At 48.6% G+C, this 17,747-nt stretch overlaps 1 protein-coding gene across 1 annotated transcript in view; it reads right to left on the bottom strand.

Annotated features, from left to right (window-relative positions):
• The window catches only part of BOC (BOC cell adhesion associated, oncogene regulated), a 76,054-nt gene extending 66,653 nt beyond the window's left edge, over positions 1-9,401 (bottom strand). The window contains exon 1 of the mRNA XM_040980476.1: positions 9,258-9,401. The gene's annotated coding sequence lies outside the window, so the exon portion shown is untranslated. The remainder of the gene's footprint in view (positions 1-9,257) is intronic.
• Positions 9,402-17,747: the final 8,346 nt, after the last annotated feature.

Consider the following 17,747-nt stretch of genomic DNA (forward strand, 5'->3'; position numbering starts at 1 on the left):
TCCCTTAAGGCGCCCGTTCATGTCCCAGCTGCTCAGCTTTCCTTCCAGTTCCCTGCTTGTGGCCTGTGAAAGCAGTAGGGCATGGCCTAACCCCTTGGAACCCTGAGCCCAAGTGGGAGATACGGAGAGGCTCAGCTTCAGGTTTCAGATCAACTTAGCTTGCCTCTGGCCACTGTAGCCATTTGGGAAGTGAACCAGTGGGTGAAAGATCTGTCTCTCCTTCTCTCTGTAAAATCTGATCTGCCTTTCCAATAAAAATAAATCATAGGGAAAAAAGAAAGCATGAAAGAAAAAAACCAGAAATCTTGCTGGAAGATCAGTGTGGTGAGAAGCCACAAAGCCAAGGTTCTTTACTGGAGGTGGAGAGCTGGGAAAAGCACAGGGATGACTGTGATTCTGGCAGTAACTGGTGAGTGCGACACACTGAGCGGGGAGCAAGCAGAAGGGAGACTGGCCAGGCCTGAGCACTGAGACCCTTCATTACCTCTGGGCATGGCCTTGCATGCTGTCCCCTCTCTCCCTAGACTCTCCTTCCTTGCTCCCTGCATACCTCCAGCCCAAGAGGTCTCCAACAGCAGGACTCCCTGCCTACTCACCATTCAAGCTGCCTAACGCCAACAACAACCCACTTGTACCCCATTCTTCTTTCCTAAGAACAACAGCTTCTCTCTATGGACTGTTCCCTATGCATTTCATGGGCTTCGCGTGCATTATTCAACTTCTCCTTTGCAACAACTCTAGGAAAACGGGGTCTTGGAATATGGGTGATGGGCTCGGGGTCACACATCTAGTGACTGGTAAAGCCAGTCTTACAGCCCACATTGGCCTGGTTCCAATAAACCCTCCCTTAACCTGGACGTGGCTTCAGAAACACTGCCCCTCCTGCACCAGGCATCTTTCTCCATCCTCTCATTTCTTTTCTAATTTGACTCACAGCAGACGTTTGCCTGGCCCATGAGCTACCCCAGGAACTCTTCTCTTCCCCTGCTCCCTCCTCTCTCAAAGAAGGTGAACCAGAATCTCTTAGTCATTGCGGTATTTTTATTGCAAGACTTTATTTATTTATCTAAAAGATGTACTTATTTTTATTGGAAAGGTAGAGAAAGGAGAGACAGACAGAAAGATCTTCCATCTGCTGGTTCATTCCCCAAATGGCCACAATGGCCAGAGTTGAGGCAATCTGAAGACAGAAGTCAGGAGCTTCTCCTGGGTCTCCCATACATGTGCATGGTCCCAAGGCCTGTCATACTGAACTGCTTTCCAAGGCCAGAAGAGGACAGCTGGATTAGAAGTGGAACTGCTGGGACATGAACTGGAAACATGAGAGATGCTCACACTTCAAGGTGGAAGACTAGGCTACTGAGCCACAGCACTGGCCTCAAAGCTTTGTTTATTTATTTATTGCATCTGAAAGGCATAGAAATGGGGATGGACTCATAGGACCAGATCCCCTGATTCAGGCTTCTGTTCTTAAAAGCCACAACACATCCTGGAAGTGGATGCCTGTTCTGCCTGCTGGCCAGTCCCCTGGAATCTCTTATCTCCTCCCTCAATGTGAGTGAGCACAGAAGCTGGGGCTCCTGAGATGAGAAGTATCTTCCACTCAGACAGTCCTCTGGGGTCTTTTCACTGCACCCTCACAGCACCAAGTGAAGGCAGCTTGCAAAGACAGAGCTTCTATACCTTCTTCATCCCCTAAGTGGTCAGCCATGCAATTATATCTGGGTCCCCTCAATGCCCAACACACCTTGGCTTCAGGCATCCCATGTCTATTAAAGAAAAACAAGAAGAACCACCACAAAAATTCACCACCTGCCTCAGCCCATGGGGAGAGCCCTGCTTTGCTCCTCTGCAGGTAACTGCCTGTCCAATTCTTGCTGCTGGCTGCCCTGAGAGCATGTGCCTGGAAGCTAGCCCCTCCTGTCAGTTACCTGTCTGTCAGAGTCAATGCTTCCTTCCCCAGGGTGTTTCCTGGCATCTCTTGACCAGAACAAGTACCTACTGGGCCAAACACCTTCTTCCCCTCACCCTACCAAGGAGGGTGCAGTGGACCTGCTTGATCAGACATGCAGAATTTGGGGAGCCAAAGGAGGTATCCGACAGCCAGAGTGGGTGCTGAGACCTGAATGGCCCAGCGCAATGGCCCGGAAGGAGGCCCAAGTCAGGAGGCATGCTCTGAGATGAAGCCCAAGATGGAGCTGGCTTTCACCCCTGCCTGTCCAGGCTGGCACCAGCTGGGCAACAAAGGCACAAGGCTTTCCTCAAGCTGTTACTGCTGCTAAGTCATCCAGAACCTTCCAGTTGCAATCCCCATCTCAAATCTCACAAAAGCCCCCTCCTCCCCTCAACCTGCCCCTTACCCTTTGTGAACTGCAAATGAAATAGCTGTTCCATGCTGAGCGGGCTCCCAATCAGGGGACAGCTTGTCTGGGCATTTTCCTTTTCCCCTTTGGCAAAATTTGAGTTTTGGAGTCAGCAGAACTGGCAGGAAAATCCTGGCTCAGCCACCCACCAACTGTGAGGGCAGAGCAAGTCACTACAATGATTTAAGCTTCAGCTCTCTTATCTGCAGAGCAGATAAGCAAAGCTCATCTTCACAAAGTGGGGGCTGGTGGGGTAATGCTGCAGTGTTTAACCCCGGGCCTGGTCTGGCAGGCACCATATGGAAGTGGGCAGCGCTGCCTGTTGGGTACTAGGGCTAACTGGTCTCAGCCTAGGCTCCCACTCCACAGCTGCCACCCAATGTCCTGCCGGCTCAGCTTCTCCTGCTGATATGCCAGGATAAACATCCTACCATTACATGAGGGAGGGATACCTGCTACTCCTGTGTGCAACCCCTCATGGGGAAGAGGCTTCCTACATATTCACAGGCTTTATTTGTAGCATCAGGACAATAAAAGCGCATTCTATCACAGTACTGCTTTCCAGGCAATCTGCTCAATTCTCTTCTCTGACACCCAAGACCAGGACAGTAGGTCAGCAGCAAGCAGAACGGATGCTTCCGTGAAACCTGCCTCTAGAAAGCCACCTGGTTGCTCCTCTCCCAAAGAGGAGAGCTGAGCTCCCTGCCGGGTCACAGCACCCTGTGCAATGTGCTGCTAGGCGCACGGTCCAGACATTCTCAAGTCAGGCCCCACCCTCTAGCCTCCTTGAAGGCAACAGGTGCCTATGCACTGACAAGCACCTGACCTGGTGCTGACCTGGTCATTGCAGCTCGCAGGCCACAAGCACTCTGAGGGAAATGTGGGAAAGCCAGCAGAACCGAACTCTCACCTACAAAGCAGCAGGATCTCCTAGAACTTCTTCACTACCACACATGAGAGGTGAAGAGCTGTGAATTACCGTGACTTTATGTGGTGCCACCTGCCAAAGGGGGTGTAATGCTGACTGATGGCACAATGAAGTCCCTCTTCTGCACACACAGCTCTGTCAGAGGCAAGACTGTGGCCTGACAGTCATGAGACAAGAAAGCAGAAGACAGGCCAGTGGGGAACGTGATTTGTGAAATAATTAACAACAGTCTCTGCTTTCATAGAAAACTAATAAACACAGAACCCCCCAATTTTCCTCTCCAATTAACTGTGACCCATACCTAATAAACTGGCTGGGACTGTAATGGTGGGTAAGTTCAGACTAGTAAAGGCACCTGGTGGAGATTAATCTGAAAAAATATTGGCAGAGCCAGGGAAGGTGGGGGAGAATCCAATTCCAGCCCAGACTGGGTGGGGGGAATCCAAGGCCAGCGGTTCCTCCCCACCTTCATTGCAGACACACACCCCTCACATCCTATGTGAACCTCATGTCTTAGCAGCCAGGTGACTTTCTGGGCACTGTCTCTAAAATAAATGTCCCCTCACCTGCTACTCTGAGAAGGATCTCAGGAGTCAGGCAAACCTGCAGCAGGCAGCAGAACAAAAGGGTAAACAGGATTAGAAGGTTAAAAAGCTGACTTCAAGCCTGTTCCCCATATTCTCAGCTAAGACCTGATGCACATGAAAAGAATAATCATGTTCCTTCCCTTCTCACCCCCAGCCCCTCAGGAAACTCTTGGGTAACTTGTTTCAAGAAAACTATGTCTAGAGCCTAGATTTCTGAGATTTTATTTTCAATGGAGAGACTCCCAGTTTTAACTTTCCTAACATGAAAAAGAAAAGAAATATCCTAAACTTGAAATCTCCCATCTCCAGCCTCCTTAAAAGCTCATCAACCACTAAGGGGAAATGAGTTTACAGGCTGTGAGTAGTGAACCATACCAATGGGCAGAGGTAAAAGAGTCAAGCACTGCCAGACCCTTGTCTGCCTTTAAGATTCAGCCCAACCTTCTGGGAGTCGCTGCTCCCCTGGCCCCACTCCCAGGGCCTAACTCCACAAAGCTCCTCCTTTATCCTCCCAGGTTCCCTCCAGTGAGGAAATCTAGAGGGGGTGGGCTTAGGTCCGGACCCCTGTCAGCCCAGGCCCCAGATACCAGGCACATAGCAAGTACTCAATAAAAGCTTGCTGACAGCACGAAGGCTCCAAGCTCTGCACACTTCATCACCCTCATCTAGTGCAAATCTGTCCAGGCGCGTCTTTGGAGCAGAGTAAACACTCTTCTGCTCCTTCTCCGGCTGCACGCCATGAGTCCGCCTCACTCTGCCCATATCATGTACTTTCCTGTTTCTGACCAGGAGAACTAGTGGAGACTTTCTCAACATTTTCCCTGGCAGCCGAGTTGAGTATGTATTACTGGTTGTGACTTCCTCTCTCGTTGTCCAATCATCCTAAACTGCACATCAAAGGCCTTCTTTGAAGATAAGGCCAACTTCACAATTAGAAAAAAGAGAAATGATTTCCTCTGATCATTCCAGAAAGTGCAGGAGGGAGCAGGGAGAGGCAGCAGCAGAATCTCTCTGGATTTTGAGAGAGAAAGTGGGTCGGCACACAGAAACACTCGGCTTTCCTCACCCACACCTGTGCAGGGCTGTTTCATGGCAAACTCAGACTCCCTATCCCATGGCAAATAGCAATCGGTCCATATCCAATATGTCTGGGGGAGGTGACCAAGTGCAAGGGGGTTCACGTGGCCACCATAGGCTTTGACTAAGGCAGCGTGTGAACCAAATCAGCAGCAACCTAAAGCCAGATCCAGATTCCACTCAGTACATGACTCTTGTGATCTTTAAGGATAAGGAATGGCATCTTCAAGTGTAATGCAAAATGTGAAAGAAGGGCTGACTCAGACACTCTGAACTGTGAGCAAAAGTCCACACTCACTTCTACCTCCTCGCTGCTACCCTTGGACAGCATCAGTGCTGACAAGACTTCATGGGTCATGAATTCCAGGAAGCCTGTTCCGGCACTGAGGGAAAAAGAAAGTCTTATCTTTTGAACAACCAAGTAAACAAATGATTCTAAGTTATTTGCTATTAGAAGGAGCATTGCTAGAAACCACAGCAATCCCTGATTAATCCATTGGATAAATAAGAAAACAGAGGGACTACAACATTTCTAAGATCACAGGCCGCCTTCAGGATCCAGTTACTTGGCTCCTAAACAGACCTACAGTGAACAGTGAATTAAGAACCCTGAATACATTGGCTAGAACCACACCACCTTTGCACCCACCTTTGCAGTCCACTGTCATGAGTACTCAGGAAATATTTCACCACAGTGTAAGCAGGCCTCATACCAAGGACACGGTGTCCTCAGGGGGAAGGGGTATGGCTGGTAAGGGAACAGGCAGGGCATACCCTCAGCAGGGAAGGTCAGCCACCAAATGAGTCAGGCTCCCATGAGATAATGTTCCCATGAGCAGTTATGTAGACACACGGGAAAGAGTTAAGAAATTTGGAACTTCAACTCAGACTGTTTTGAAGTTGGCTGGAGACTTGATGATGGGGCCTATGTTGAAAGGACAGGGTGGTGAGAGGGGCAACCGGCCTGCCATGCCTCGGCAGTGATTGCCAAGGGCATCCCAAACATGCAGCAGCAGGAACAGAAATGGCTGTACAGGTGGTAGGATGACACAGACAGGGCCGGAGAGAGTGGGCCGATCTCATGGAGGAAAGCAAATCCGGGGATGCGAAGGGCACATCAGGTCAGAGGGTTGGGACAGTGTGAATGGAGTTCATGGGGAGGACGTGGAGCCAATACCTTCCTTCCTGTACCCCACCACCTCTCCTCTAGCCACCTCTCCTCTCCCAGGGCTCCAAGGAGGTAAAAATCTGCTCTAGGCAAGTTTTTGGTGACCATGGGTTTCTAAATTAGAAACAAACACCCTCTCCTGTCCTACTCCCCAACCCCAATAGCTGAATTAGCTTCATAAATTATGAAAATATTACATGCGGAAGCTCGATATGGGTGCCACTCAGGATGGGATGACTGTTGCCACACTCTCTGTTCTCTGAGTCTTTGGTGAAAATGTAGATGTAGTCTGGAACTGTCCAAGGGCTTATAAACAATCGAGTAAAAACTACATACCCACATGGCTGAGCAACGGCAAACCACATCACAGTACAAAACTGTGACTGACTTTAAAGTTAGTAGAAGATGCTTATGTGATAACTAAAAGTGAGACAGATGGACATATGCTGACGCAGAAAATGGACTCTCTTGGTGCAAGGGAGCTCCCACCTTGGTGTCTGATGTACTACCAACCTTTGCTGAACTCAAGAAGGGAGACGAAAAGAAGAGGCTGATGTTACGCAGTTCAAGACACGGTCCTAAATGCAGCACAGCATTTTCCTCCTCCTCCCAACAGACTCCCTCCCTACCTCTTACTTCCCCTTTCCCACATTTTCCCACATAGCAAGGGGGTTTGAAGTTCATAGGAAAGAGGCAAGTCCAGAGTTTTATATCTTTTGGTTCCAGGTTAATACTCTCTTATTCAGAGGCCACAAAGTACTAGATGGCAATTATCCGGTGCACTTGAGTCTTCTGTTATCCTTTGAAAGGACACAGAAAGATAAACCCTTAATTCACTAACCATATCAGTGACTGCGGAAATCTGAACCCAGACCCCCTGGGGTGCCTGACACACAGTGATCCCAGGCTCAGCTCCTGCCCGCCATTCTTAACGCCTTGGGGGTTCATGAAGCAGTCAACTGAATTATTTCACAAATAAAGTCTCCTATTCAGTCCTAGGCTTGAGTTGCAGCAGAGAGCTGAGATCCCAAACACTTGAAAAAGCACTTCAAAGAAAGCAAAACCCTCTGGACTGGTGTGGAGGAGGGAAGCGGGCATACATCACACTCCTTATCATGAGTTGGCTGACCAATTAATTAGCAGCTAGGCAGGCTCCTCTTGGGGTGTCTTCCCCATACCCAACCACTCTGGCCTCTATCAACCCCTCTTCCGAATAAAGCCAAGGGGGTAGGGAAGGACCATCTCCTGTAGTCCTTTTCTGATACCTTAAAAAGGTGTGATGGACAGTGTAGTCCAGAGATGGACTTCCCCAGATGTAGACAGGCGCTAGACCGCTGAAGGGCTAAGTTTGGAGTCAGGTATCCCTAAGGGGGGTGGAGGAGGCAGGCAGTGTCCCCCGAGCAGCCACGAGGAGGCAATGCTGATTCCTTTCCTTTTTATCTCGCTGCATAAATTCATTTCCAAAACTCATCTGGCAGGAAAATCGCAACTGCACCCGCTGCTGGCCTCCTGCCTCTGTCCCACTGACTCCAAGGTGCTTCAAGATCACCATGGGAACCTTCTGGGTTTCAATTATAGGACCATTAAAAAGTGCCAATTATAAGACCTCAGAAATGTTCCTGGGAAACCTGCTACACACCTCAAAACGGCCCCACTCTTAGTCTCCCATTCCCTGACGCTCAGAAAACAGGTTGCTGAGCTGTATGAACACTCCAGCCCCCCTCTCACTCTGACCAGCAAGACTGTGTTCTAATATTTTCCATATTACCCTTGAGAAAACAGACATGGATTTATTGGCTGCAGCGAAAGGATGGAAAAAAAAAAAAAACCCTACTGAGCTGGGCTGCATGTTTAAGGCCCAGAGGTAAAATAAATCAGAAATATCTGCACATTTGAGAATTTTAAAACTCATATGAAGCAAACGGTCAGTGTTGGCAAAGTTCTGGACAACCAAGGCGGGGGAGGGGGGCTTGGGGTGGCACCAGCGCCTGCCATCAGTACACCCAAGCCATGCAAGGAGGCAACTCCAGGTCAGAAAACTAGGAGAACCTATTTGAATTTGCAGAGAAGGAATGGGGAGGGGGGATGGGCACAACACCCCACCACACCCTCAAAGTGCCTGTTTGGGACTGTTGGTGTGCGGTTTTGGTATTCTTAGCTCTATTGCCACATCTTGGTAGGAGGACTCGGTTTCAAGTACCAGCCACTGTCATCCCAGGCCTTAAACAAAACTCAAGAAAACCAACCCTCAGGGCTCCAGAAGGCCCTCCCAGGTGCGCCCGCTGCCCATCCCCTCAGAAATGCTCCAATCATCTGAAGAACCAAATTAACTGGGCGCACCTGCAAAGCCAGGCGGGCTGACCCCTAGAAAAAGCCAGCATTAAGTTCTCCCCCATCACCAGCCCGCGCCATAGCCCCTTCCCACTCGTCCCAGATTCACTTCCCCGCCTTCTCACAGCCACACGCAAACTTCAAGAGCGCGAGAGAAACCCAAAGTCACGCTGGCGCTCACACTCACCCCGCGCGCTCCCTCTCACCGCCGCCCCAGCCGCACCGACGCCTCCGGACGCTCGATTCGGCCTCGCCCCCTCATCGAGCGCAGCTTCGCCCGGGCTTCATAGCTCCCGGGGCGCGAGGTCCCTCAGCTGAGCGTTTTCCTTTAAAAACGCCAAGCCCGATGACCCACAGCCCCGAAGAGGCCAAAAGCGCCGTCCAGCGGTTCGGTGTTTGCCAACTCCCGCGCCTGCGGAGGAGCCGCGGGGCGCTGGGTGTCAATCTTCGGGAGAAGTTGGGGAGGCTGCTCGGGCCCTTCTTCCATCCCCAGAAGCTTCCGGGAACCGCGCGGGGCGGGGGTGCCAAACAGCCAGGGCCCCGCCAGACTGCACGGCCACGGAACGGGATGCGGGGCCCTGGCCTCGGCCGCAGCCGCTACCCCGAGCGAGCCGGTCGGCCAAGGGCTCGGACCCGCTCCCGCCGCCGCGCGTCCCCCAGCTACCGCACGCCCCGCAGCCGCCGCCCTCCAGACGCCCCCCGGGCTTCTCCCGGCTTGCGGCCCTCCTCCCCCTACCCAAACCAACAAATAAACAACTTTTTTTTTTAATGAAAAGGAAACAAACTTGAGCGACGTGACTCACCTCTGGTGCAGTCTTAGCCTGAGACAGACCAGTCCGGGTTCCGGGGGTTGGCGTGGTGGGCGCGGGGAGAGCCACCGAGCTCCGCACGGACGCGCGACACGCACAGTGGTGACACCGGGGACTCAGCACCCGCGGGGGAGAGCGGCCGCAGGGAGCGCAACAAAGGAGCGGCCGGCCGAGAAGTTGCCAGCCCAGGAGGGAGGGCGCGTGCGGGCGCGCGTGGCTGCGGCGGGGGAGTGCGCGTGTGCGCGCGCGGCGCCTGACACCGCGGCCCGGGGCTCAGGGTTCCTGCGGCGGCAGGAAGCGGGCGCCGCGGCGGCTGCGGTGGAGGAGGCGGCTGCGGCAGGAGGACGAGGCAGGGCACGGCGCGCCCAGCGCACCCGGTCCTTCCATATGGAAGAAGCTTTTTTGGATGACTGAACTCGCAAACAATTCCTTCTTTTGCTTCCCCTGCCTAGGAGCCTCCCATTACCGCGCTGGGAGGGGAAGGGGGGTGGTGGCGAGAAGGCGGGGAGGAGGAGGAGCAAAAGGGAGCAAAGAAAAAGTCTTGGAAAGGAAGCTGGAAAAAAAAAGTCCCCCAACTCTAGGGCAGTTCGCCCACTTTCAGCTGCACCTTAGCCCCGCGCTATGCTACGTGATTTTGCTTCCCATTCCATAGCGCTGCCCTCTGCCCATCTTCCACTCCCAGGGACGCCTGTGAACCCCTTTTTTTCTTTAGTTTCATCTCAGAGCCATCTTTTCACCGATGGTGTCCCTATCTCCTCTCACTAAGCCATGTTGTGACACTCACCTATCAGCTGTCTGATCCTTAGTCCTGCAAACTTTTGGGTAAATTATTCAAACAGAATTTGCTGTCATTAAGCTACCCCCCCCAACACACACACACACACACACACACACACACACACACACACACACACACGCTCGCTCATCCACAAAAGTAATAGGGTTATGGGTAGTGGAGAAAACCGGGATATCAGTGTCCGGGAATCCGCACCGGCACCTCGCCTGGGGACCCTCTGGCCTCACTGGGGAGGGTTTGTGCTCGGCTGACAGCGCCCTGACCTCCATTCATCATCCCGGAGCTAGGAAAGGGGGAGGAGGTGGAGAGCAGTCCCAGCGGTGTTAGTGGCCACAGAGAAAAGTGAGTTGCCTGAACTATTTCCTCTGGCAGGCTAGCTTTGCTGGGAACCCTGAAGTCGCTGTGACTCTGAGCACGTAAGCCCCGGGGGCCTTGGCTTTGTGTCTTCAATGTAAGTACAGGTTTTACACAAACTATATGATTCCAACAGAATCAGAGCCAAAAGATGTTTTAGAAGGCACCCGAGGGGCTGGCACAGTGGCTCAATTGGCTAATCCTCTGCCTACAAGCACCGGCATCCCAAATGGGCCTCCCATAAGAGTACCGGTTTGTATCCTGGCTGCACCACTTTCCATCCAGCAGTGGAAGATGACCCAAGGCCTTGGGACCCTGTACCCATGTCAGAGACCCAGAAGAAACTCCCTGGCTTCAGATTGGCTCAGTTCCAGCCATAGCAACCATTTAGGAAGTGAACCATCGGATGAAAGATCTTTCTCTCTGTCTTCCTTCTCTGGAAATCTGCTTTTTTCCAATAAAAATGCTTAAAAAAAAGAAGGCTACATGAATTATCTTATTGCCTATTCTGCATTTTTTTTCTTGCATTTTTTGCACCTGGTAGTTCAGGCAGGAGTCAATTGCTGGATGCTTTAGGCCTGGGGTCCACACTGGTGATGCAGATATGTTCATTCCGCCAGGGGATGGGCCAGCCAGCCTTCCGATGCTGTTACTGCCATCACTGTGGTCCAACGTTCTGGCTTTCAAAGGTGATTTCAAGTGCCACTTCCACAGGCAGTGGTAGGGTTTCTAATGAGAACCAGGAGTGTGAAGTTCTCAGATTGATTCCTCCATAGCCCCGCTGTTTCTTGTTAAACATCTCAAAGACATAAGCGACCTTCTGACATGGTCTTTCCTCTCAGACCCTCTATTCCCGCCACTCCAGGTCTTGTGTCCACATTGCCTGGGTTGAGTCAATCTTGGAGCACAAGATTGTAAGTATAATAGCCCTTATCCGCGGTGTAGGCCAGGAAAACTGGCCATGGCCCAGTGCCTCCCTCGGCCCCAGGCAGATCCTTGTGGTTACTCACTTTTCCCATAGCTTAGACAGAACACAGATCTCAGCTTGATTCAAAGGCTTGCAGTCTGCTACAGCATCCAGAACTGCTCTTGGCACCTCAGGCATGTTTATTGTTTTGATGGCTCTCAGTATTAAAGTGATTTGTTTATTATTACTACTCCCTAAGAACAATGCATCTCACAGCTCTCACCCCATTCTCTTTTGCCTGCAGCATGGTTCCTTGCCTAATTCACCCCTCTGCTTTCTATTGGTGTCCCGTCCATACACATCTACCTAACGCCGCCCCCCACCCCCAGCCCAGGCAGCTCAAAACAGTAGGAAACAGTAGGATGGATCCTAGGTTCTGTCGTGTTCCAGCCCATGCTTTTTTTTTGTACTCTTCCTTCTCTTTACGAGGATTTACCTCTGCTGGTTTGCTTTCTTGGAGATTTTATGGGCCTCCACCAAAAGAAGTGTTTAGTATGGAAGTGATCATGACATTAATTTATTAATGGGGAGTGAACGGACACCCCAGGTCTGTAGAAATCATTGTGTTGCTGAGCTGTGTAGAGTCCGCCCTAAGGAATGCAGGGAGGGAGGCAGGAAATGGGGTCCCCTCCTCACTGGGCTGCAGATACTCCCCTCTGTTACCCAAGTGGGGACCTCCTTGGTTTTTAAGGATATCTAGAGAGAATAGTGCTGAGCACATAACCAAGATAAAAAGAAAGAGGAACTTGGTGATTTTTCCTCTGTGCTAATATAAATCTGTCATCCTGATTATAAAACTTGCGCACTTAAGATGTTTAGAAAATACCCAAAAAATATAAAAAACCACCTTAAGCCTGCTACCTAAGCATAATACTGATAGCATAGTGTAGTGGGTTGTTTTTTTTTCCTAGTCATTTTCTTCCTTATCAACACAAATGCATATTTTGTCTCTACTGATTTTATAATTCCAGTTGAATCAGAACTGGGAAATACTTAAAGAGCAACAAATGAGGGGACATTAATATTTTGTACTGCTTGTTTTTCCTTGTGCATTTGATAATTCAGATAGGGGCCGGCCAGTTTCTGCACTGACTTACCTAGTTATTTTATATCTTGAAAAATTGGTTTTGTTGATTTAATATATACAAGGCTATTATTTAACTTTAAAAAAAACCAACAAAACTCCTGTCTACTGCTTCATTCCCCCAAATACCCACAACTGCTGAGGCTGAGGCTGGGCTGGGGCCACAGCCAACAGCCTAGATCTCAGCATAGGTCTCTTACATAGGTGCCAGGGATCCAATGGCTTGAGCCACTTCCGCATTGGCAGGAAGTTGGAATTGGCACCCAGACCCAGGAATGGAACTCAGGCACTAAGATGTGAGCCACAGATATCTTGGCTTCCATTCCACCTTTCCACTACCACCTCCTCATCCCCAGTTTAATATTCTAGTGTCATTGCATGTGTTTTTCTTATTACTGAATCTCTGTCAAAGTTTGATTCTATGGTTATGTACTATTCCATCAAAGAGAGAAGCTGCTACTCATTCAACCCTTCTTTTATCATCTAGTTTAGTTGGTTTTGTTTTTGCTACTAACCTTCACTGAAGTAGGTTGACCATCTTGTCATAGATCACACATGACCCTGATTATGTTCTAAGGGTGAATTCCCATGAGTTGGAATTTGGGATCAATGGACAGGACACAACGGTTTAGATGCTTTGGTTGGTGTTACAAAATTAATCTCTAGTGGTTCCAGTGTGTGTTTCATCTCTCTGATTATTTTAATTAAAGCAATGAGGTCATTAAACACAGGGCCCAAGTGGAGACTTGATCGAGTTGCCCGTTTTGCATGATTGCACTGAGTAGATAAAGAAAACAACAGCCTAATACTCATCCTGGTAGAGACAGCCTCAAGTGAACTCAGCTGTACTTGTGATCTTATTGTACCAATTTGATCTGAAAATTAAGTAGTGTTTATTGAGTTCCTGCCTCTCCCAGCTTCTGTGTTAACTTTTGTGTATAAACTGTGGGTTTGGTTATCTCCATTAAAAATTTTATTTATTTGAAAGGCAGAATTCCAGAGAGAGAGAGGGAGACAGAGAGGTCTTCCCCAGATTGCCATAGGTCTTGCCCCAGAGGTCTTGCCCCAGATTGTCAAAATGGCCAGCACTAGGCCAGGTTGAAGCCAGAAGCCAGATGCTTCATCTTGGTCTTCCACATGCATGCAGTGGCCCAAGTGCTTGGGTTGTCCTTATGTGTCTTCCTAGCTTGCATTCCACTTAGGAGCAATCAGAAATGGAGCAATCAGAACTCATATGAGATGCCAGTACCACAGGCAGCAGCATAGCCTAACATCGGCCCCTTGAAGTACTCTTTTAAAATTCTGGACAGGAGAGTGGTAGTACTGATTCTAAAACTCAAGGATTTTCCAACCTGACACACTGCTTCTCCATATTGTGTCATGAGTTAGAAGTGACTTCTTGCTTCAAGAAAGGTATATTTGGAGACTGATGCTGTGGTATGGTAAGTTAAACCTCTGAACGCAATGCTGGCATCCCATATGGGCACCGTTTTGAGTCCCAGCAGCTCCACTTACAATTAGGTCCCTGCTAATATAGCTGAGAAAGCAGTACAATGGCCCCAAACTTGGGCCAGGCAGCCACCTGTGAGACTTGGAAGAAGCTTCTGGCTTTTGGCTTTGGGTCAGCCCAGCACAAACCGTTGTTGCCTTTTGGAGAGTGAGCCAGTGGATAGAAGATGAAGATTTCTCTGTGTCTCTTCTCTATAACTCTGCTTTTCAAATAAATGAATCCAAGAAGGAAGGAAGGAAGGAAGGGAGGGAGGGAGGGAGGGAGGGAGGGAGGGAGGAAAGAAAGAAAGAGAGAGAGAGAGAGAGAGAGAGAGAGAGAGAAAGAAAGAAAGAAAGAAAGAAAGAAAGAAAGAAAGAAAGAAAGAAAGAAAGAAAGAAAGAAAGAAAGAAAGAAAGAAAGAAAGAAAGAAAACAAACCAGCTCAGGGCCAGCATCATGGTTCAATGGGTTAATCCTTCATCCTGTGGTGCCAAAATCCTATAAAGGCTCCAGTTCATGTTCTAGCTGCTTCACTTCCAAACCAGCTACATGCTTATGGCCCAGGAGAGCAGTGAAGGATCGTTCAAGTCCTTGGGACCCTGACCCACATGGGAGACCTAGAAGATGCTCCTGGCTCCTGCCTGGCATGGTAGCTCAGTAGCTTAAGTCCTCACCTGGCATGCACTGGGATCCCATATAGGCACTGGTTCTAATCCCCAGCAGCTCCACTTTCCATCCAGCTCCCTGCTTGTGGCCTGAGAAAGCAGTGGAGGATGGCCCAAGGCCTTGGGACTCTGCACCGGCGTAGGAGACCCAGAGGAGGCTCCTGGCTGTGGCTCAGCTCCAGTTGTTGTGGCTGCTTGGGTAGTGAATCAGCAGACAGAAAATCTTTCTGTCTCTCCTCTCTCTGTATATCTGACTTTGCAATAAAAATAAATAAATCTCAAAAAATAAACAAACAAAAAAAAGAAGCTCCTGGCTCGCAACTTTGGATCAGCTCATCTTTGGCCATTGCGGCCATTTGGGGAGTAAACAGCAGTTGAAAAACCTTTTCTCTCTATCTCTGCTTTTCTCTATAAATCTGCCTTTCAAATTAAAAAAAATATATATGTATATATAAGATTTATTCATTTTTATTGGAGAGGCATATTTAAACATTTTTTATAATTATTGGAAAGACAAACATACAAACAGAAGGAGAGACAGAGAAAGATCTTCCATCTGCCAGTTCACTCCCCAAGTGGCTGAAATAGCTGGAGCTGGAGCCGATCCAATAGGAAGCCAAGAGCTTTTTCTGGGTCTCCCATGCGGGTACAGAGTCCCAAGGTTTTATGCTTTCCTAGGTCACAAGCAGGGAGCTGGATGGGAAATGGAGCAGTCGGGATACAAACTGGCAATCCTGGCAGATGCAAGAAGACAATTTAGCCACCAGGCTATCACTCCAGGCCCATTAAATTAAAAAAGAAAAAATTAAAATAGATATTTAGAAGAATGCTGAATTTTGTTAAGCCATTACAAATTCTAATAAGCTTTCCAGGAAATTTTATGTGTGCATGTATGTGTATGTCCGGGTGTGCTTCTCTGTGTATGTGTTTTGAATGAGCACCCAAGTACTCTCAAAAAGTTAATGTAATACTAATTGCAACTACTAGAAGAACCCAAATATTGGAAGCCTTAAGAAAATAGAGTTCTGGTGTACGGTTTAAGATTAAAGGCTAAATACCAAAATTGATAGTATTAACTGTAATTAGTAAATTGGCTTTTGCATACATTCCTAGTCTCAAAGCCAATCTTTGGATAAAGGTGTCTTATCTTCCTAAGAGATACTAGAAATAAAATATTCATGATCTCGAATTGTTAGTTTAAAATTCTAGCTATTGTATCGCTAAAAGCATCATCCATTAAGGCTATATGTCAATGCATGTTCAAAATAAATGCAGGAATTAGTCCATTGATTGATGACTAGCAAACCCAGCCCTCATTTGTTCTTCAGCAGGCCATTAAGTGGTTATCTGAATTGGCCTGCTTCTCAATGCTGGGGTTCCTGCAAAGGCAATGTGCCCAGCCACCCTAAAATTTCTGTTCACTGAATGAAAAATGATGGATGAAAGTATAATATTGACCTGTGCAACAATTAGTAAACAATGCAAGACAGCATATAATTAAACCCTAAATTGCAAGGTTCAGGCAGAATTACAGGTGAGGCTGGCACAATGCCGTCTATTTCTCATGCAAGTGGAGCTGGCTGGGACCGACTTCTCTGGCCCTAGGCTGCCAATGCGAGCATTCCCACCGCCTGTTCAGCCTATCGACTTTAAGGTATTAGATTCTGGATCCCCAAGAGCCTGCTTGCAGATAAGTGCACCCTATAAGGAAGATAATATTTGGGGTGGTGGAATGGGGGTAATATAGAATTGAGACAAATCTGGGTTTAAATACAGTTTTAAAGAAACCGTGTGAGCTTGGACTCATTACTGACTCTCAATCCCAGTTTCTTTATCTGTGAAAATTATATATACATATGTATGTATTAATCATATATATATACACATTATATGTAATATATATAAACACAAAAGATAACATATAACTCCAAGTGGCTTATAAACTGCTTATGGCTAGTGTTTGTTCTGATTACCCTATTCTCAGGCTGTGCCTGTTGTTAAATAAATATAACCCTTGGGAGGTGCTCAATAGATGACAATCATATTATAAAAGCTTGGCCAGAGGCAAATCTGAAAGAGAAATGAGGCATGGGGCAATCCAATGCCATTTCTAGATCCCATCCTGTGCCCTTGAGTTTGCATACTCCTTAAACCCCAAACAGAATCTGTTGACAGAGTAGCACCACAGGCCACTTTTTCAAGTCATCAGATTCGCCGACCCGGTCACAGCCCCCACAGAGCCCCACCTTTCTCAGCTCCCTCCATCTGTTCTTGCCCCACTCTGCTCCTGCGTTTGACTAAGAACCCTGGATTCTTGAGCTGCCCAGCTTCCAGCTGTTTGATATTGTGTGAACGGCAGCACAGAAGGGGCAGCGGCGAGAGACTCCAGATGAAAGCAAACTCCCAAAGTGAACCGGACCTCAGAGCTTTGCTACCAGACTCAGTGGGTGACAACCTCCGTTAAATTTGCTCAGTCAGCCAGTTAAGAGGAAATAAATTTCTCACACATCCAGGAGGGGGTTTTAGCCACGGGATGCTTCCATGGAATTCCTGCCACTGAAGAGAGCTTAGAGACAGGTAGCCTGCTGGCTTCTTTTGCTCCAGACACACTCTTTTCTCTTCCCAAGGTACCAGAGATTCACAGGGACTTTTAGCTCAAGCAACAGATAAACACTTATGCCCTATCCTACTCCTTTTCCCTGCCTTTTTTCCAGGCCTGCAGGTAAAGACAGAGAAAGACCTTTCATCCCCTGGTTCACTTCCCAAGTGGTAGCAACGGCTGGAGCTAAGCCGATCTGAAGCCAGGAGCCAGGAGCTTCTATCCAGGTCTCCTGTGTGGGTACAAGGCCCCAAGGCTTCTTCTCTGTCTCTCTGTATATCTGACTTTCCAATAAAAAGAAATAAATCTTAAAAAAGAAAGATGCTATGTGGAATGATTGCATCCCATGTTGGAGTGCCTAGGCTTGAGTCCTGGCTTTGCTTTCCAGTTCCCTGCTAATGTACAACCTGGGAGGCAGGAGGTAATGACTCCAGTACTTAGGACCCTGCCAGCCATGCGGCATATCTAAATTAAATTCCTGGCTTGTGGATTCAGGCTGGTCTAGCCTTGGCTGTTGCTGGCAAGTTGAAG

This window comes from Ochotona curzoniae, unplaced genomic scaffold (genome assembly GCF_017591425.1).
Source record: "Ochotona curzoniae isolate NIBS_2020 unplaced genomic scaffold, NIBS_Ocur_1.0 contig_3498, whole genome shotgun sequence".
In the NCBI taxonomy this organism is placed as follows: domain Eukaryota; kingdom Metazoa; phylum Chordata; class Mammalia; order Lagomorpha; family Ochotonidae; genus Ochotona; species Ochotona curzoniae.